Here is a 20,622-nt window from a genome sequence, read left to right as displayed (position 1 = left end):
TCTCTCTCTCTCTCTCTCTCTCTCTCTCTCTCTCTCTCTGTCTCTCTTTCTCTCTGTCTCTGTCTCTCTCTCTGTCTCTGTCTCTCTGTCTCTGTCTGTCTCTGTCTGTCTCTCTGTCTCTGTCTCTCTCTCCCTCCCTCTCCCGCCCTCCCTCCCTGGAAACAGGGTCACTGCCTAGCCTTTTTGAAAAGCTTGGCTTTCATGCAAGCATTGGGTTTAGATATTTCACACTCTGCCAGTGTGTTTAATCTTCCAACACAACTGTCCTAAAGGAAGAAGAAAAAAAAACTTTCATCTCTCAACTTTGTTGTTGTTTGTGTATGCTTCCTGGGGGAGACAGACAGACAGACTGACTGACTCTCTCTCTCTCTCTCTCTCTCTCTCTCTCTCTCTCTCTCTCTCTCTCTCTCTCTTTCTCTCTCTCTCTCTCTCTCCTCCCTTTCTCCCTCTCCCCTCGCCTCTCTCCCCACCCTTTGCTTTTTCCCTTTCACCAAACAGATGTAACTATTTATTCCTTATGTCCTAGTTTTCCTGTAATTTCATAAAGTGCAAATTTGCTGTCCTGCTCCCAAATGCCGAGTCGGTGGTTTGTCATAACAGTCATCAGTAACTGTCGCTTTCTGCCGCGGGCTTAATTAACCCACTCTCTCATTAGCATGTCCGTGCACTTGTAAGGAATGAAAGCCTGATTATTTTCTACAACAGTCGCAGCCAATTACTGCATCCAAATGGAACCACATTAATCAAATCTTTAGTACGGTGGCAAATTCAGAGATATCAGATTGCAAAAGACTGCAAAACTAATATGTCACTGTCAGCGGAGCTGCGCAGGCATTTAGCGAATTGCATTAAATAGATGGCTTCGCTGAAGCCACATGAATTTAATATGTGATGGGATCTGGAAGCTATTAGTGTGACATGGCAAAGTAGTGGGAGCTTTGGCAGCTCTGGACTTTATCCATGAACTCAGGAAACTAATATAAAAACTTCTCTAGATGCGTGTGTGCATGTGTTCTCGTGTGCGCATGCGCTCCCTCGCGGATGTTCAAATCAAATGCTATCTTGCCCACTGTGGGAGCCCTGTTTTTGCTTTTGCACACGCCAGAATGTTAAAAGGAGATACATAGGCCAGACAGGCTCCAAAGCGAATTACTGCTCTAGGAAGGCACGTTGGAGGAACACAGAAACTCAGGACTGGAAGGGAACTCGGGAAGCAACTATTCCAACCCACATTTGAGTTAGAATCTCCTCTAGGATGTGCTGCTGGGTCATCCAGCCCCTGCCAGAAGACCCTCAGTGACAGTGAACTTGCCAGCCACCAGTGTAGGGCCTTCTACCTTTAGACAACTCTATGGTTAGTATGTTTTTCCTTACTTCAAGCAGAAATCTGTCTCTCTGAAACTGTTCTGCCCTCTAAGGCTAAGCAGAAAAAGTCATCAGCTGGTAGATTTTAGAGCTAGAAGGGCTCCTAGACATCATCTGGTCCAATTTCCTCATTTTACAGGTGTTTTTTAGTCATCTTTGAGGCATTTCTCACTCTTCATGACCCCATTTAGGGTTCTCTTGGGTGGTTTGCCACTTCCTTTTTCAGTTCACTTTACAGACAAAGAACTAAGACCAACAGGGTTAAATGACTTGCCCAGGGTCACGCAGTAAGTGTCTGAGGCTAGACTTGAACTCAGGTCTTCCTACTCCAGGACTGGTGCTCTATCCAGGGAGCCACTTAGTCCAAAGTCACATAGGTAGTATATAGCAAGGGGCAGAGATGGGATTTGAGCTTACATTCTCTGACTCCAAGTCCTGGGTCCTTTCTGCTGTACCATTGCTCTTCTACTTAACAGAATTTCTTCAGATACTTGGAAGCTGCCCTTCCCAGCCTACCCCTGCCCTCTAGTTATCTCTTCTTCAGAATAAATTTCCTCGGTTCTTTAAATTGTTCTCATATTTTCTCAACCTTCTGATTGCCCTCTTCTGGACATTTTCCAGTGTTTCAGCAACTTTCCTAAAATGTGGCAGCCAGGATAAAATACTTCACATTAGGAGAAATCCATTTGTGCCCATTTTCATGTTAAATATTGAAGCATGCATTGTAAGGTGCTGGGCAGATAGTTGGCAGTATGATTAGAGATCTTCTGGTTAGTGTTTAACAACTAACTCTTAGAGGAAAGAAATATTTATTGTACACCCAACATAATTTTAAGTTTGCACTATATTATTAACATTTTCTTCATCACTTTCTTAAGTCTAGGTAAACAACAAAACAATAAACCGTGCCCTTATTTGTAGCAATTGTCAAATTCCGTAAATACCCTGAAATTTTAACAAACGTCTTTTGGGTCAGTTTAAGACGATTGGAGCACACCCCAGCACTGGTAAGAGGATCCATAACTCCTAATGCTGGGCCAGCTACTACCCCTTACTGATCATCAGTTTACTCAACTGTCAAATGGAAGAGGAATGCCTAGTAAGTCATAGGATCATAGAGTAAGAAGGGACTTGAAAAGTTATAGAGTCCAACCTACTCAATTAAAAAATATATATAAAACCTCAGAGTTTCTTGACCTTGTTTAAATCAGTGTATGCCATGATTGTGAAAAAATAGATAAATTAAAAAAAAGCAGTGATTCCTTGGAAGGCCATTATTATTCTAATGAAATATTCATCCACTGAGGCAAATGAGTCTTGTTTCATCTTTGGGAGTCTAGGTCACAAAGTGAATTGAGCCCAAGAAGAACTAATTTTGAATCTTGCCTCAGACACTTAGTAGCTATGTGACCCCAGACAAGTCACTTAAACTCGGTGCCTCACTTTCCTCATCTGTAAAATAAGGATAATAAAAGCACTTCATAGGGTTCAAATATCAAATGAGTTAACATACGCAAAGCACTCCACAAACCTTAAAGTGTTATAATTAGTACTATATCATTATTATCATTATATTTGTTCCCAATAGCACAATTATTTCTTACAATTCTATGGTCCATCACTATCTTCTCCTGTCACTATTTGCTCTCTTTGAGTACATAGCTACGCAGAATCAAACGTTTGTCAGCTGTCTGACCCACATATGACCTTTTCTTCTCTCTTTGTCCTGGAAAGAATGATTTGAGGATTACAGAAAAGGATCATTCTAAAACTACTAGTGAAAAACTTAGCATCATCTGTGAAAGCTGTGATGATCTCAGCTGAAAGATACCATTGTCCCATATACCAACCTAACCTAATTCAAGTGTTCGTTTTTGTGATTATTACAAGGTAGAGTAGAGCTCTATTATACCATGACTTGTTATCACTCAACTTGGAATATCTCCTGGATTAATTCATTCAATTCAGATCAATTCCTCAACTCCCCAAATATAGCTTCATACAGTAAGCTGAGTAGCCTACCAAGGTGGTATTATGCCCCAACAACAGTATTTTAAGCCAGGGTTTAATTGTATTTCTATTTCACTTTTCAAGGGCCAAAATTTAAAAGCAGCTTCTCCTCTTAGATGTGAATTAACTCTTTCAGAGAGCATTCTAATCATCTTAAAGAATAAATTCTCCCCCAGGAAGTGAATTATTCCAAAGTATTTCCTCAAAGTAGATCTAAGTTTTGGGTATTTTGGTCAGAGTTGTAGAATTTCAGAATTAGAAGAACCCTTATATATCATCTATTCCAACCCCTTCCTTTAACAACATGAGGAAAAAGAGCCCTAGTCGAAGGGTCAGAGCTGGTCAGTAGAATAGTAATTTCTAGAACCCAGGTCTCCTCTTTCCCTTTTCATTGTTCCTTTCACCATAATATACTACCACTTACGTTCACAAGTCTTTTGAAGCATTTATAAATAAAGCAAATGTTTTTCAGGATGCCAGGGCCTCTGAAGCTGTTGCCTTTTTTGAGGGGTGAGGGGAAAAAAGCTTCAGTTTGCATGAGCTACACACCAAGAAAGCAGCTGTGCCTGTGGTCACAACTTCATCATCCTCATGTCCGCTGTTATGTCTGTGCCTTGGTTTCTACACTACCTCTTTCATTACCCACTGGAATCTCCTGGAGGCCACTCTTCAAAGAGGACATATCAACATGCCCCCTGGGAATCCAGTTAAGTACAATGAATCTTCCTTGCCCCAGGAGCCCCCCAAAACAACAACAACATGAGGACTAGAAACCCAAGATTCCCAATACATCATGATCTCCTTGGCACAACATGTGGGAACCTGCGATCCACAATCTCCCTTCAATTCAACTCACTCTGAGCTGCGTGCTGTGCTACAAGCCTCGCAATCACCAATAACTATTTTCTGTTAGATTTCCCATTCCATGCCTTGTTCAGTCATGTCCGACTCTTCGTGACCGCATGGACCTTAGTGTACCAGGCCCTTCTATCCTCCACTATCTCTAGAAGTCTGTCCAAGTTCAAGTGCATTGTTTCTATGACACTATTTATCCATCTCATCCCCTGCTGTCTCCTTTTACTTTTGCCTTCAGTTGTTCCCAACATCAGGGTCTTTTCCAATGAGTCCTGTCTTCTCATTATATGGTCAAAATATTTAAGCTTCAGTTTCAGTATTTTGACCTTCTGGTGAATAGCCTGAATTAATTTCCTCAAGTGTTGACTTATTTGAACTTCTTGCTGTCCAAGGGACTCTCAAAAATCTTCTCCAGAACCACAATGCAAAAGTGTAATTCTGTGGCACTCAGCTTTCCATAAACTCTCAGAGTCAGACATTACTACTGAAAAAACCATAGCTCTGACTATATGGACCTTTGTCAGCAAGGTGATGTTTCTGCTTTTTAGTATGCTGTCCAGATTTGGCACAGCTTTCCATCCAAAGAGCAAACATCTTTTAATTTCATGGCTGTAGTTGCTGTCTGCAGTGATCTTTGAGTCCAAGAATATAAAATCTAACACTGCTTCCATTTCTTCTCCCTCTATTTGCCAGGAAGTGATGGGACCAGTTGCCAAGATCTTAGTTGGTTTTTTTTTTTTTATATTAAGCTTCAGGCCAGCTTTTACTCTTTCCTCTTTTATTCTTATCATGAGACTTCTTAATTCCTCTTTACTTTCTGCCATCAGAGTGTTATCATCCATATATCTGAGATTGTTGATATTTCTCCCTGCAGCCTTAATTCTACCTTTTTATTCATCTAGCCTAGTATTTTGCACAATGTACTCTGCATAAAAGTTAAATAAATGGGGCGGCCAGGTAGCACAGCGAGTAAGAGCACTGGCTCTAGTGTTGAGAAGACCTGGAGATCGAATCCCGGGCTCAGACACTTAGCACCCACCCAGAAACACTTGGCCGTGTAACCTTGAGCAAGTTACTTAACCCCAATTGCTTAGGGGCGGCCAGGTTGCTCAGCGAGTAAGAGCCGGCTTCAGTGTCCGGATGACCTGGATCAAATCTGGGCTCAGATACTCAGCACCACACCCAGAAATAACTGGCCATGTAACCTTGAGCAAGTTACTTAACCCTGATTGCTTTAAAAAAAAAAGTTAAATAAATAAGGTGACAATATACAGTCTTGTCATATTCCTTTACAAATCTTAAACCAGTGAATTATTCAATGTTAGGTTCTAACTGTTGCTTCTTGATCCACATACAAGTTCCTCAGGGAGCAAGTAAGATCATCTGGTACTCTCATCTCTTTGAATACTTGCCACACTTTGCTGTGATCCACTCAGTCCAAGGCTTTAGTGTAGTCAATGAAACAGAAGTAGATGTACTTCTGGAACACCCTTGCTTTCTCCAAAATACAGCAAATGTTGGCAATTTGGTCTCTAGTTCCTCTGCCTCTTTGAAAACCGACCTGTTCTTATGGTAATCTTCAGTTCATATTTTGCTGAAGCCTAGCTTGCAGAATCCTAAGCATAATCTTGCTGGTATGTGAAATGAGCATAATTGTTCAGTATTTTGAACATTCCTTGGCATTGCCCTTCTTAAGGATTTGGACGAAAACTGATCTTTTCCAATCCAGTGGCCACTGCTGTGTTTTCCAAATTTGCTGGCATATTGAATACAGCACTTTAACAGCTTCATCCTTTAGGGTTTTAAATATCTCAGCTGGAATTCTGTCACCTTCACTAGCCTTATTGTTAGCAGTGTTTCCTAAGACCCACTTGACTTCATTCTCCAGAATGTCTGGCTCTTGATCAGTAACCACACCACTGTGGTTATGGGTAATGCTAAGAGCTTTCTTGTATGGTTCTTTTGTATATTCTTGTTACCTTTTTTTCTTCTGTTAAATCTGCCCCACTCCATACCCTAGCAAATACCCCTGTCTCTGGGACTTTCCAAAGATGTGTTTCTGGCCTTTGAATTCCATGTGCCCATATTCTAACTATTCTGTACTCTAAATTGACTGATGGCCCCAAGTCTCAACCTGCAAGGCTGTTAACAATGTCCCCAGAAGGAAGCCCAATAACAATTCAAATCTAAATAACTTAAGGCCCTATTCTGACAGATTTATATAGAATACAGTGGTATAGTTACTGATTTGCTTTTGACTGAACTAAACATTGCTACCAGCTCTTCTGTTTTAAAGAGCTCCCATGCTGCCTCAGTTTCCCTCCCACCTGTACAAAGGAACTAATATTATTTCTTGCTTACTTTGCATCATATTATATGAGGGGAAAATAGTGCATTTTGAGCCAGAAGACCCAATGGGGTTCAAATCCTAGTTTGCCATGAATTTATGCAAATCATTTAGCCTTTCTGGGTCTCAGCTTCCTCATCTGTAAAATGAGGGGTTTGAACTAGATTCCAGTTCTTATAGTACTAGATGATGATTAAGGTTCCTTTTGCCCGTAAATCCAATGAACCTATGCTCACTTTTTCTCTCCCTCTTCTTTCTCTGGAGGAGTGAGGAAGATCTTATTTGTTAGAAGTGTTTGGGGATCTGTTTTCAAGGAGAGCATGGAGGTGATGATGATGATGGCAATAACAATAAATAGCTATCATTCATATAGTGATCCTCACAACAAAGCTGAGATGTAGGTGCTGCTATCTCCCCTTTACAGATGAGGCAAATGAAGCACAGAGAGTTTAAGTGACTTGCCTATAGGCACACAGTTAGGAAATATCTGAAGCTAGATTTGAATTCAGATATTACATGGTTCAGTGGATAGAATGTCAGGCCTGGAGTCAGGAAGACTCACCTTCCTAAGTTCAAATCTGACCTCAGAAACTTACTAGCTGTGTGACCCTGGGCAAGTCACTTAACCCTGCCTACCTCAGTTTTCTCATCTATAAAATGAGCTGGAGAAGGAAATGACAAACCACTCCAGTATCTTTGCTAAGAAAACCCCAAATGGAATCATGAAGAGTGGGACACAACTGAAAAGCAGCTGAACAAAATTCCTGACTCCAGATCCAGTGGTCTATGTTCACATTGCCACCTTGGTACCTGAAGCAGCCATCCTTGTCCCTGGAGTGGCTTTGGGCCCTCTGAGATGGCCACAGATGGGAGGGACCTAGATCTGGTATGCTTTCAGTGCTGAGGCTCCTGAATACACAAGCAGAAGTCAGCTCTTCTTCCCAGTCCCCACCCTTGTGAAGCTCCTCATATATAGACTGGATGGGAAATCAAGTGGAGTGGGCAGAAGAGGAGGGAGGGATTTGAGACAGAAAGCCCAGGGCTCACTCCTGCTTGCTGCAAAGAAAGGCAATGAAGGAATGACAGCAGAGACAGATGAGCCCCAGCAGCCAGGCCCTGCTCTTACACAAACTGCCTTCATCAGCAACTTGCTGCTACCATCAGTTAATCTTCTTGCAAAGGTACATTTATACATTTCCTTTCCCGGTAACCTAATCTACCATCTACTTTATGCATACATGTTCTGAGATTTGGGAGCCAGTGTGTGTGAATGTGTACCCACGTATAACCAATCTACCTAGCTAAGAGCTGCAATGGAATTTAAAGACTAGACATTTCATTGCACTGAAGATCCCAAAGACCCAGCAGCTCCCAAGGCTGCCTCGCCCCGACTAAATAATAATCAGAGCAGTTCAAATTATGTAATCCTTCCATTCTCTGTTCCATCCTCATTGGCCTATTAGCTGTTCCCTTGTACAGGATGTTCCATCTCCCACCTGCAACCCTTTGACTTTCCACAGGCAAGCTGCCATGTGTTGGACTCCCTCCTCCAAAGCTGGCTCTTAGAACATCTAGCTTCCTTCAAAACCTGGGGCCCATCCTCCTCAAGACCTTTCCTGATTCCCTTCAGTTGGCACTGCACCCACTCTCTTAAAATACCTTTGGATTATTTTGAATATGCTTTGTAAATACTTAGCTATGTACATATGCATTCACACACACGCTCCAGTAGAATGTAAACCCCTTGAGGGCAGGAAATATTTGATTTTGGCTTGGTACCCTCACCACCTAGCACAGTGCAGTAAGCACTTAATAAATGCTTATTAAAATTAAATTAAATAGAATGTTTTCAGATTAACAGAAGACTTTCTTCACAATTATCTATCAGCCATTATCTGCATGTCACAGATAGGAAAATAGACCCAGAAGGAGAGAAAGTGACTTTTCCAAGCTCCAGCTAGTCAGTAGCAGAAGCTAAATTCGAACTAAGGTCTCCTGACCCTGTTGAGCACCTTCTCTTCCACCAATCAAATCAGTATGCTAAAAACAGACTCTGTTCTTCGGAGGCACATATGTTAAGATCCATGTAGACCTTCTACAACAGACTCATTTGTAATAGTTCTATCAAAATAGTAGAACTAGGTATTGAGGGGTGGGAATGAAAACCACAGAGTGCTATGTCTGCCACCTCCTCCCCTTTGGAAACTGTCTTTGGAAAGGCTTTGATTGTCTTCGCCCACATTTTAAAAATGCTATTTGCTAATAATGTAGCCTAATAATGAAAACTTCTTTCTGGTTGCAGCCTAAGGAGACAGATTTTTGAGTGTGAAAGAGACAGGCATATGGACCAAAATATGAACACACCACACAGACATACAAACTCAGATCTCCACATCCCCACCCACCCAGCCACCCACCCTCCTGTGTTCCACATGGCCAAGCATTCAAAAAAAGTGAGACATGCAAACACCCTGACATCATTCCAGAGCCTAGGATGGGTTTCCCACAGGGTTAACTGTTAGGATCAAAACAGTTCCAAGCCATGGAACTTACATTCTACTCAACCAAAATGGCTCCTGACTCTATAATCAACTGTAGAATATCCCTGGATTTTCTGTTCTAAACTCTTGAGAAGAGAATAGATCAGGAAAATGATTGTCATGATGATAATAATAATGAAAGGAAGTCGTAGGTTCAATTACTGTCTCTGAGGCTTACTATCTATATGATCTTGAGTAAAGTAACCTCCTTGAGCCCCAATTATCTCATCTGTATGGCAGAGGGTTGTACTAGATGGAAAGGTGATTTAAAGTATGGAACGACGTCTAGCTCTGGGGTCAGTGGATTTAGATTCAAAACTGTTCTCTTTTGTTAACTTCATTTTTAAACTTATGAACATCACTTTACCCTCCTGGGACTCACTTAGGAGCTGGATTCAGTTCCCACCTCTGACATTACTTGTATGATTTTGGGCAAGTTGCACTACTTCCTTGGGTCTCAGTTTCTCCATCTGTAAAATGATGGGATTATCCTCCAAAGTCTTTTCCAGCTCTAGTTATGCAACTAAAAGAACCCATCAAAGATGCCCCATCCAGCTCTTGATCCTATGATTAATGTGCTATTCTTCCAAGGAAATGTGTATATTTAACAGGGACCTTAACTCAAAGGCAAGAATGCCTGGGGTTAATTGGGAAGATGGTTTTGGTTAGGGAGGCCTTCATATATCTGTCCAGTCCCCATGTCCAGTTGCATAAGCAACAGAGCATCCTTGTTATGAGCTCTAAGGGCCCCAGAAAATTTGGTCCTTGGGGCAGGATGAGGGCACTGAGTATCTAGGGCTAGGGGAGGGCATGGATGTATAAGAGAAGCTAGTCTTTCCAGTCAATCCTATTCAACCAAGTCTGGGGAGGAACTGCTTCACCATTTGAAGATGGATTGAAATCATCCTATACCCAAGTCATAGGATCATCAGAATTTAGAAGAGACCTTAGAAGCAAATCATATCCAGTCCTTTTCACCTACATATGAGGAAACTGAGGACCAAAAAAAAGTGGAAATGATTTGCCCATGTTCACACAACTAGGAAGTGGCAAGTTTGGCATTGGAGCAAAGGTCCTCTTGACTCAAAAATCCAAGGATTTTTTTTTTCCATTATGCCATCCTGCCGCATATTACTAATCCCTGTCTTCTCTTCCTGCCCAACCTTACTCCTAGCAAACCTGAGGCAAGATGCTACAGTAGAAACAGAGTTCTTGCTCAACCACTTACCACTTGTGACCTTGGGTAAGTCATTCACCCTCTGCAAAATGAAGGGATTGGACTAGATGACCTCTGTGATCCCTTCCAGCTCTAAATATATGGTCCTATAATCCTGCCATCCCTAAATCACCCCTGTCCCGTAAGCCTCGGCTTACTCTGGTGCTGGCTATGATCCACCCAACTGTAGTTTGTTCTAAGGACTAGAGACTGTCACCTCTGTGGTATCTAGGCCCATTAAGCCTATGTCTCAGACTCCAAACATTCCACAGCTCATTGCATTGTGCTTCCAGACCCCACCTGTCTATCACTCAGCAATGAACACTTTGCCACCAGTGGCAGGGGGCCTGGGAATGGAAAGCAATTTCCTTTTAATAAACAAAATGATTAAAAAAATTTTAACCTGAGTCACAGCCCCTCCCTGTGTAAGTGTCAATCTTAATGCACTATATAAAGCTTTAGACATTCATGGAAAAGGGTGGAAAGGGGTAGAAATAAATAGAAACTGTGATCCCTAGGAAAAGGGCAGGTTAAGTTACTTGCTGCAATGAGAGAATGCCCCCTTCTCTCCTGCCTCCATCCACACCTGTGGCATGAGTGAATTATGAGCTGTCTCTGCTGGTGGGCAGCATGCAGGGCAAAGCTGCTGGCAAGCAGGCACCCAGGGTCAGCACTGCATATCTCTGTCTCCCAGTTCTCTGCCTGAAACTGGCATCAGGGATCAGACATCAGCATTAAGAGGGGGCAGATGCAGGCTCTGTCTCCTCCCCACCCACACAGCCAGGCACGCACATCCCAGTGGGAGGGATGGACCTCTGCCAGACTCTCATCATTGCTCTTTGAATTTCCTGGGGGTGGTGGGTGTGTAGGGCAGAGAGCAGGAGAAAAAAGGGCAGAGGAGAGCTAGGAGGCATAGGGAGGGGAGGAGAATGTTGGCTGGAGTGTCTTTCCCAAGAAGATATGACATTTCTGTGGAAACTGGGCACTGGTTCACCCTGGGAATGAGCATAGAGAAGGGTTGGGAAGTATTGTTGCTGAGGAAGAAGAGAAGGCTGGGGAGGGAGACAGCAAAATGTCTCTGAGAGAACATTCTAAGCTGCCCCCTGGGCGTATAGACTAGAATATTTCTACCCTGAAGGCTCAATTCCTACCTTTTCTGGAAGCCACCCATTCTCAGGGGTGCTCTAAGACCTCGCCCCTGCACTCTGCAAATTATAACATGCAATTCAATTCTTCTGGACTGTGTCTCAGAAGAGAGTCAAAGGATCCCTGTGATTCTATGGGATGATCAGGAATCCCCTCTCTCTCTACTCCATCCCCAGAAACAAGCATCTGAGTAAAAAGGAAGGGCAATATTACATTTTGTGACCAAAAGCAGGGGGGCGGAATTTGAAAATGAAAGAAGTTTATGGTGAAGAAAGAGAGGGATCATTGAGGAAATACATGGGTTGGCAGAGAGGGAGAGGGGGATGTTTCAAGGTAACCTGAGGATCAGTCATATAATACCATTGTCAGGAAAGGCAAATATATTACACACAGCATTTCTATAGCATCAGGGCTTTGAAGAAAATTGTCAATGTAGGCAATATGTCTCAGTCAATACATCTTCAGCCTGGTATTGTGTGAAAGGTTCTACCTGGGTCACAACTGGGACTAATTCTTTTCCTCCTACATTCTTCAGACCATCCTTGTGTTTAGGGGACTCAGCCCCATCTCTCCCTGCTTCTGAAACAGTAGGTGTTTTCTGATGATGTCACTGTCTTCTCCTCCCACACCTTGCTTTCTGTTTAGTTAGAACCTAGATATCACCATCAAATTTCTCTGCTCCTAGCTAGGTGTTACACCTCGGCTGTTCTCCTACTGAATCCCATCAAAGCTCTACTGATCCCCATCTGTCCTTATTAGACTTGACCTGGGATCTCAGAATGAGAAGAATGGGCCTTACCATTTCTCTTTTAGTTAGCCTCCAAAGCTTAAACTTTTTTTAGAAAGGCAGTCACCAGACTAGGAAAACCTTCAACTGCTTTTCCTTTATAAATCAAAATATCTTTGGATTCCAAGAATCTTTACCTCAAAGAGGCCAAACTCTTCTGGAATCCAGAATATCAAGCCATCTAAATGGAGCTCACAGGTATTTAGTCTGTTGCAAACTCGCTTCCTCCTAATAGTAGGATCAATGACTCTGTCTTAAGGTTAGAAAGTCCTCTTTAATTCCTGTTACTTCTTTATTACTACCTTGTATGTCTCTCAAATCATTTCAAGGGCTGACATCCAACAATGGATCTCCGAGCAAGCCCCAAAAGGGAAAGCTCATTCTTTTCCTCATAACATATGCACAACATAGAAATCATATATGTGTACATGGTGTGTGTTTGTATATATGTGTATGCATATACATGCACATATACGTATATATCTGTATATGTGTGCATGTACACATGCATGTCTGTGCATATACACATGTGTGTGCATGTATGTTCACATGCACGTATTTATATGTGTCTGTACATGCATGTATGTTTGTATATATATTCATGTAGATAAATACTTTTATAAATCTGTGTGCATATACAGGTAAGTAGATAAATGTGCCAGCAACAAACCTGCCAGGCTTTGCTCTGTTCCGCACCTCTTTATCCATCGTGCTTTTTATATTGAGTTTTCTTAAAATGAGATATCCTTCTATTTGTAATTGATTTCTCATTTGCATTGACTTTCAGACTATCAGGTAGAGTTCAGCTTACACTTGAAGGGAGGTGGAGCCAGAAATATATGAGATGTCAAAGTCATTTGCCTTGAAAAACCACTCTTCTACTCCCAGTGGAATAAGATGGATTTTCTAGGCCCTCAGGCCAGCCTTCTTGAATGACCAGAAGAAGAGTAGCAATCCTGACTTCTTTACAGTCTTATGCTGACACCCTGTATTTAACCCTGGAACCTCACTCTGGGTCTCAAGAACCCATCAGTTTCAAGGTCAGATTTCCAATATGTCCACCTGCATATTTGGGGGAAGGGGGGAGGAGAGAAGGACAGAACTGTGATTTCATCAGTATGGGGAAGCTGTCATTATTCTATCTCTACCGTGCAAATCTGCAATTCATCTGTAACTTAAAAGTTTTAAAGGGTTGCCAGAGACATTGAGAGGTTAAGTGACTTCCCAATGGTGAACCACCTAATGCATTCAAAAGACAGGGTCTGAAATAGAGTCTTCCTAATTCTGAAATTGGTCTTCTATCCTCTATTTCATACTCCACGTCTTCAATGGCAAACAAAATTCTGTCTGTATCTGCTGGAATATCTTTGGCTCCTAAAAACGGAAGTAAGTACCATATGAATCTTTAAGGCTACTAGTTTCTAGAATAGTCCCAGAAAAAGGCTGCCACCAATGCAACCTCTCAGAACCAAGAGAAAAATGTACAACGGGTAGCCCATCTTGGTGAGACTCCCTGGTCTCTTGGTTTCTGGACCCTTTGCCATTGGGTTTAAGCACAAGGTCTAGATAATTTAGACCCTGGAAGTTTTCTAGCTCCTTCTCCCCATTCCAATCTTCCCCACTCACCTCTATACACACATATACACATCCACCTTGATTAGTCTGTGACTTTGGAAAGGAGTTCTGGAACAGGAAACCTGGACTCAAATCACCACTCTACTAGTAGAATAACACTAGACCTCAGTTTCTTGCTTTGCAAAATGAGAGAGTTATGCTAAATGAGTTGCAGTGTCCCTTGTGGCTTTAATTCCTATGATTCCTTTGGAAAGAAGTGTGGGCAGATGTAAGAAGATTTGGGAACCAAATTTACAAGGTTAGTGATATGGGATTTAGCTAATAATGCCTTGAGTTTAGTAGATCTCCAAACTAAAAAGCAAAACAAAACAACAACCAAAAAAGAGTGATTCTTGAGAAGCAAGCAAGATTTTAAAAAAAGAAGAAAATGTCTACACACACCCTGGGGGCCAAACAGAGACTGCTGGGGTTAGAAGGTTTTCCTAGCCAAGCTTACACTCCCAAACTGGTTTAGTGGCTGCCTGGGTTTCAGGTTCATCTCCTCGCTCTGGGCTTGCCTCAGCCACCTGGTGCTAATGCATTTCCAGCATAGCCCTGGAGCCTTCCCTGCATAATCTGTTCATGTAAATGATTTGTCATCTTGACCAGCAAGGTTAAAGCAAGGTACCTGTTATAATAAGGATGTGAAGAGCCACACAGTAACATGGGCAGTTGAAGTACAATTGTTTTATTCGAGAGGTCAAGTTAACCTTGTGTCAGGCAGACTCAGGCTAACAGCTACCCATTAAAGGGAGACAATGCAGTCAATTTTGTGGGCTTTTTAGCATTTTTTCCCACTCTCCTTTAGGAACTTGAGAACAGAGGGTGCCTTTGCAGGGATTTTTTTTTCTTTGCTACTGAGTAGACACTGATTCCTGCCTGTTCTCTGAGTGTGCTGAGCTCTGCGTTAGCAGGGGCAGGTCTCCTTTCCAGACAGCCACAGGGACTCATCATTTCTGAAGCACTTACTGTGTAGGAGCCAAGGCTTTGGATGGATGCAGTCTGCAGTAGAGTCAGAAGGGGGCGCCCACATGTAGAGAATTTCAGTAGGTCCTACAAAACGAATAACTGCAATATGGGGGCCTTCAGTACAGGATGGGGAGAAGCATGACTGTAGTTGAAAAAAAAAATCTAATAACAGTCCACAAAACTTTCAGCTGAATCACTGTACTTAAAACCAAATCACCTCATAAATTAATGGCAAGAGTTTGAGGATTTTTTTTTAGTATTTATCATTTAAGTCAATTTAATAAACATGTGTCACTGCCTAGTCCATGTAGGGTTTTGGGCTCAGCACTAGGGGCACAAGGATGAAACAAGATAAGGCTGCCTTCAAGGAGCTTACATTCGACTATAAAAAGATGCAGTTTGGACAGGCATTATAGTACACGGTAGCAGTCAGCCAATGAAGATGGATCCTTCAGGGCCAGTCTTCTAACCGAAAAGGAGTGGTATTCTGCTGTCCTCTAAGGATTGTAAATGAAGGCAAAAATAATCCCTGCCCTCAGGGAACTTACATTCTAAGTGGGGAGAAAACGTACAAAAAAATTATGCCTACAAAAATATACAGTGTAAATGGAAGGTAATCCTATGGGGAAGTTACAAGCAGTGGGTCCAGGGGGAGACAGGAAAAGGCCCCCTATAGAAAGTAGAATTGTAACGTTTGGGGAAGCATCCAAGGCAAAGCACACTAAGAAAAAATTGAGGGGGAAAACATCGGGCTACAGTCATCAAGGAAGGTTTCACAGAAAATGTGGTAACTGAACTGAGCATTGGAGGGAAAGAAGGATTCTGAAAGACTAAGATGAAGTAAAACATCCCAGGCATAGGGAATAACAGCTTGTACAAATACACAGAGGTAGAAAACGGGATGTCAGTTCTGGCAGAAATAGACTGAATGAAGGGAAGTATATGAAATAAGTCTGGAAAAAAAAGGTTGATGCCAGGTTATAGATGTATATGGTTTAAAATGCCAAAATAAGATAATTGTGGTTTCCCCTCTGGGTGATAGAGAGCCATTGAAAGTTTCAAAAGAGGTAAGTGACACAGCTCAAGGTCACTGAAAAATTATTAAGTGATTTTTTTTTTAATGCCAACTAGAATATTAAAGAAAGTACATCTGAGAACTATCTCTTTCTGTTCAGGTCAGGCAAGATTCCAAGTTCAAGGAGGTATTTTTTTACCTACATATCTTAATACTTTAATGAACCTCTGGACAATATTTCAAAACCTAAGTTCAGTTCCCAGCTCTGATGCTACCTAGTTGTGTAACCTCTTGCTTCTCTAGGCCTCAGTTTCCTCATCTGTAAAACAAGAGGTTTTAACAAGATGATCTTCAAAGTTCCTTGCAATGCTAACATTCTCTTACTTAACATTCTATTTCATTCCATTATAACGTTATATCCTATTACATCTATATTATATTCTATTACCTTAACATTCTATTACTTACTACTTTGTATGATAACATCGTGTTCTGTTCGATGATGACATTATATTCTATCATAATATCCTATTACTTATTGTCTAACCCTAGGGAAAGCACTTGGCACCACTGAATCTCAGAGTTGGAAAAAGCCCTAAAGGCCATCTAACCCAATGTGTCCCTGAAGCAATAATTCTGTCTGTTGTTGTTTGTCCCTCATTTTTGAAGAGGACCAATGACATCGCAGAGCGATGTTTTGACTCATGAATTGGATTTAAGTGAGGCAGAGTTGCACAAAGTTATAAGCCTCACTCTCCTTTCCAGAGTCACCCAAATCCAGTGTCAAGACAAAAGTCAGGATGACTAGTGGTGACCTGAGAAGCGATGGATGATCTTGATGTCTTCACTGTCTGACCAAGTTCTAAGCCTTCCACAGTGCCTCCTTCAGCCACCTTCATGGCCATTTGAACAAATTGTTTTCCTCCATCCATTCCACCAGAGGAAGTCTTCACATGCTTGGAGTAGTCATTCCCCTAAGTCACTCTTGGGTTTGAAGCCTGTCAGTTGCCCTCAATCTCGTTTAGCAGGCCTGCCGAGATGGTTTTCCCAGAATGTGGCCACTGTGCATGCTAAGGCTTCTTGGAGCCACAGGTAAGAGTTGGGTGACAGGTGGACACCTGAGGTGATAAGCAACCCTGAGAAGGGCTCAACCAGCCCTCACAGGAGAGGCACTAGTCCTCCCTGAACATCCCAAGTAATCCCATCTATGCAATTCCTGACGAGGGGTCATCCAACTTCTACTTTAAAAGGTATGGCGATGACATCCTATTTTATTATAGGGATAATTTTAAGAGTTAACCTCTCTGGGTATCTTTCCTTATTGAAAAAACAAAGATAATACTTTTACTATCTGGATCATAGCATTGTCAACTATAAAGCATTATAGAAGTATGAGCTGTTATTATTCTGTTTCTATGATGATTGGTTATATTTTCAGAGTCTGAGCAGGGGAATATGAACTTCAGATAAAAAAGAAAAGGAATTATAAGCTAGAAAGTTTTATGTTCTAGCTTCCTGGACAGTAGACAACCCTTGCCTATGTGTGGTAACACTCAATAGAATGCTGAACATGAAGACAGAAATATGTAGGTTCAAATCATGCTTTAAGAATTTACTAGCTATATGACTCTGGGGAAGTCACTTAAGACTCTCTGGGTCTGGGGCAGCTAGGTGGCGCAGTGAATAGAGCGCCAGCTCTGGAGTCAGGAGGACCTGAGTTCAAATCCAGCCTCAGTCACTTAACACAAAAACTAGCTGTGTGGCCTTGGGCAAGTCACTTAACCCCAGTTGCCTTCCAAAAAGCAAGAAAAGAAAAGACTCTCTGGGTCTCAATTTCTTTATCTATAAAATGGAGATAATAATGGCACCTATCTTATAGGGTTATTGTGAAGATCGAATGAGAAAATGTATTTAAAGAGCTTTCCCAACCTTACTGTACTAAAGAAATGTTAGCTATTATTATTACTCAAAGTTAATGAAGCAGTTTTGGGCAATTCCCTGTTAATGCCTTTCCTTGTTAAATTTTCTAGAGAAATTGCATTTCTTTTCCTCAGACTGGACCAACTTCAAATCTGCCTGGTGTGTGAGATTTGCCAAAGCTCGTTAGATTTTTTTTTTTCATTTTAATGTTATTTTATCCTGGTGTGGACCTGAGCTTTTATCCATATACATTGCTCCCAGCATTGGACTTCCTTCCAACAATTCAGATCATCAACTCCTCTAAAATCTACACTCAAAGGATCATAGACTTCAAATTGAAAGAAACTTTAGAGGTAATCTATTCTAAACCCCTCATTTTGAAGATGAGTACACTGAAACCCAGAAAGGTCAAGCTACTTGCCCAGGGTCACATGGGTGACAAAATGGCAGAGGTGGAAATTGAATGTTGGTCCTTTTGACTACAAATTAGTTGTTTTTCCCATTGTACTTGTGTCCTAAAGAGTTGTCTAGGGCACCAAACGTCATGTACCTTGCCCAGGGTTGAACAACTAGTATTAGAGGAAGGACAGAAACCTAAAACTTGCAGAATTCCCTGCTAGTTCTATAACCATTAGGCAAAACTGCCTACTACTTTTCTATGACATGTAATTATACTTTTATATAATGCCTGCTATTATAGTTACTTCTCTATGTGTCTTATTTGCCCTGTTAGATTGCAAACTCTGAGAAGGCATAGACCATGCCTGAGAAACATTTGTGGTCCTTACAGCATCTAGCACAATGCCTTTGATAGGGAAGCTGCTTAATAGATATTTGTTGAATGACTAAATGAACAAATAAATAGGATAGTGGGATTAGAGCTTCTAGGGACCTTCACTCAATACTCTCATTTTATAAATGTAGAAACTGAGGCTCAGAAAGATCAAGTAACTTGCCCAAAATCACACAAATATTAATTGAAAGAGCTAGGATTCGAACTCATGCCCATTGACTCCAAATCCATTATTTTCCAATACAGCCTCTCCTCCAAATTTGGGATCTTCTTTTTGGGATGTTTATGTGTGTGGGGGGGGGTTGTATGTTTTTTATTACAATGATGATTCTATTTCAATTGAATTTGTAAGGAGGCTGCGGGTTTTATTTTCCCAACATGAATCACTGATGTTCTAACAAATTAATTACCCATCTATCCTGCCTTACTGAGTGAGGTCATGGGAGAACTGATGGGATCAGCTGACCTCCTCTAGATGGTAGTGTCAGGGCTCCCATTTAAGGACTGGAGTTCAATGCCAAAATTGCCAGTTTAGGTTAGAATCAGCCTTAAATGTATCTTATTATATGGAGAGGCACACAAATGCAATATGTCATCTTTAATGGTTCAGAACAAAGCCTAAAAAAATAGTGTCCCAGCACAGATGAATTTTATAACCTTTGATATATGGCTTTCATTATTAACAATAATTTCTGTAACTGCATCCAAATTCGGGAAGACACCCGATGAATATTAATTTTAGTTTTGATTTATTTTCTGTGCCTTGCAACTCCCTCTAGGGCGGACCGCATTCCCAGAGTCCCTAGTGCCCCAAGATCTGACGTCCTGCCTCTCCCGTGAAATTCTCCTCGTTCCAGGAACCGACCAGCTCAGCCTCAGCAAATGCTACTCTTTGGGTTTTGCTGTTCTCGCTTAAAAAAAAAAATAGGGAAATGAAGGACTTTTTTTTTCTTTCCATTGGTCTCCCCACCAGTTACCCACCCTCTTGGTATTTTACCAAGACTCATGCCCCTCCCTTTTGCCCCCACCCTTTTGTCATTACACTAAAATCTAATTGCAAGACAACTCTCTTCACCTAAGTCATCAACAAAGCCCAATTATTTCTAATGCATGCAGAAAGCAAAAAGAGGGGGAAAAAAGAAAAAAAGCAAACAATACAAAGGCATACAGTAACCTAAGCCTTTTTCACAGTCAGGCTTCAAGTTCACATGTGAATTTATGCCAGTTTTGACATTAGCCGAAAAAATTAACAGTTCTCAAAAATGAAACTCTCACAAAAGGGGTTTTGTGTTTCAAGCAGAATAAATTATAGTGTGATGTTATTAAAACACTTAGTTGTTAAGTTGCCAAGAAAATCCAGTATATTCACACAGACTCGAGGACCTGTCTCCATGCAAAGTAATTAAATTAGATTTATGGGCTGCATTACATCAGTGTTTGATAGTTCATTTTTCCTTTCTTCATATTTTGTCCTGCTTTATTAGAGCATGTGACAGATGGTAAAAATAGTGTGAAGTTTCTTGGCCCTGTGCTAAATCCCCTTTCGCTAGTATATCTCTCTTCTGTCAGTTCTCCCCAGCGATGATAAATTAACCTCTCTCTTTGTATCCCAAGTGTGGCAGCAAAGCTCCCTTTGACACAGTACTATCACTTTATCTTAATCTGTGCTGTTCGAGGAGAGAGGGAGATGATGCAATCGCTACCCAGAGTTTAAAGAGAAGATTTATTGTGTCAGAAAAGGGGAGGATGATTAATATAATATGCATCATTATATTTTTCATTTTGTCTCATTTGTCGACTTTTCCTCTTTGGATGTGAGAGGTTAGGTTCATCCCTGGAGGGCTACACTCTCCTCTGCCTCTCTGGCTCCCAGGGTGGGGTATTTGGTGGGCTGGGGCCTGCCTGTAGGCAGTGGGGGAACAGGATTGGGGGGGGCCCTCTGTTGGTGATGCCCCTCCCCATTTACCCAACTTCCTCCTCTAGGACAGCTACCCCAGTAGAGGCAGGGTAGGAGTTTCTCAGCTCCTTTCCTTTTCAAAAGCAGA

The 20,622-nt window shown here is 41.6% G+C and overlaps 1 long non-coding RNA gene across 1 annotated transcript; it reads left to right on the top strand.

Annotated features, from left to right (window-relative positions):
• Positions 1-7,573: 7,573 nt before the first annotated feature.
• On the top strand, positions 7,574-20,333 carry LOC138151840 (uncharacterized). The gene is made up of 4 exons (XR_011165935.1): positions 7,574-7,758; positions 13,054-13,306; positions 16,417-16,956; positions 19,357-20,333. It is a non-coding gene; the product is annotated as an uncharacterized lncRNA (long non-coding RNA).
• Positions 20,334-20,622: the final 289 nt, after the last annotated feature.

The sequence above is a fragment of the Petaurus breviceps genome, unplaced genomic scaffold (genome assembly GCF_028583685.1).
Source record: "Petaurus breviceps papuanus isolate PSGF00001 unplaced genomic scaffold, PetGlider_PUasm1.0 90919, whole genome shotgun sequence".
Lineage (NCBI taxonomy): Eukaryota > Metazoa > Chordata > Mammalia > Diprotodontia > Petauridae > Petaurus > Petaurus breviceps.
Note: the sequence above shows the minus strand (reverse complement) of the source record. Positions and strands in the feature narration are given on the sequence as shown.